Source organism: Octodon degus, unplaced genomic scaffold (assembly GCF_000260255.1).
Source record: "Octodon degus isolate 3935 unplaced genomic scaffold, OctDeg1.0 scaffold00163, whole genome shotgun sequence".
NCBI classification, from domain to species: domain Eukaryota; kingdom Metazoa; phylum Chordata; class Mammalia; order Rodentia; family Octodontidae; genus Octodon; species Octodon degus.
The window spans coordinates 703,758-705,347 of NW_004524739.1; the positions used below are offsets into that span (position 1 = coordinate 703,758).

The 1,590-nt window shown below is 47.5% G+C and overlaps 1 pseudogene; it reads right to left on the reverse strand.

The window, feature by feature from the left end:
- Positions 1 to 1,590, reverse strand: part of LOC101566905 — a 5,642-nt pseudogene that overhangs the window by 2,459 nt on the left and 1,593 nt on the right.

Sequence of the window (1,590 nt, forward strand, 5' to 3'; positions counted from 1 at the left end):
CTCAAAATAAATAAATAAATAAATAAATAAATAATAACAAAAACAAGGGGACCAGGGAGATAGCTCAGTGGAATAAGCAGTTGGCCTGGCAAGAGTTCAATCCCTGGTTCCGCAAAAAAAAAAAAAAAAAACAGGAAAAAAATGAAGCTAATGAAGGTTTTAGAACTCTAGATAAGCTTTTTTTCTTTATGTATTTGGTACAGGGTCTACAGGGTCTCACCACATAATGATTCTCCCCTTTTCAGCCTCCTAAACGCTGGGATTACAGCGTACACCGCCACACCCAGTCTCAATCACCTGTTTCAGTGTGGCTCCAGGGTGGGGGTGGGGGCAGGGCCGACATAGCATGCTGGGGACCAAAGCCCAGCAGCTGCGCTCTGCCTGTGCAGGTGCTTTAGTCCGCTGAGCTATCTGGCTGGCCCTTAGAAAAGCTTTTTATAGAGGAAAATTACTTGCTAGAGCAAATCTTCAGTAGGAGCAATACCTCCATATCCTGGAAACAAGTATCTATAAAGGACTTTCATCCATAAGGCCAAGTCAGTGCCAGGTTTCAAGGATTTTTTTTTTTTTTTTTTTTTTTTTGTGGTACTGGAGATTGAACTCAGGACCCTGCGCTTGCCAGGCAAGCACTTATTCTACTCCCCAGCCATTCATGGTGATGGCAAAGCAAAGAGCAAAGGGAGGAAGCACAGCTTGGGCTTCTAGCAAGCCCTTCTCCCCTCCTTACATTGTAATGCAGATTACCTGCCCCAGGTATTCACTATGTAGCTATGTAGCTCAGGCTGGCCTTGAATTTGTGGCCATTCTCCTGCCTCAGTAGCATCCCACACCTACAAACTCCAGAAGCCACTCCGTGATTACATGAGGCTTTGCGGGGACAGCTAGACACAAACTACAACAGGTATTCTTCTGTGATCTGCAACTTTTGGTCCAATTCAAGACATATCTCTTGGAGGCTGGGGAGATAGCTCAGTAGAATAAGTGCTTGCCTGACAAGTGGAAGGGCCTGAGTTCAAGCCGCAGAAAGACAGACAGACATGTCTCTGCTCATACTGGTAGATAAAGCAGGCAGTCAGACCCCAGGTCCATGTGGCATGCAGGTACCAGCAGGCAGTAGGAGTAAGGTGATGGTGCCAGCACTACAACTCTCAAATCTAGAGCAACTCATGCTGGGCCTGGCCTCTGGACAGGGGCAGGACCTGTGTTCTGCAGCTCAGACCCCTCACGGGGTCTCTTACCAACCCACTTCCAGATCTTAGCTCTCTCCCCTGGGGCTGTCCCTATTGTTCTGAATCCCAGATTCCAACAATCAATGCTTTCAGGAATGGCATCAGACCAAGCACTCTCTCCAGGAATATGGTGGGTGCTTGGACTAGAGTCCCACATCAGCAGTTGCCTGTTAAAGGACTCACATGGAAGTTGAATCCCACACGATTTATTCAGGTCACAGCACTCGCTGGTCATTCTGCCACTGCATTTCCCCTGAGGCCCTTGGGAGACCCCAGCTTTCACTTTGTCTCTGTAGGTTTAGTCTCCCTTTTCTGTGTTCCATGAACTGGGAGACAGGGAAAATGTGCAGATTATCTCTTC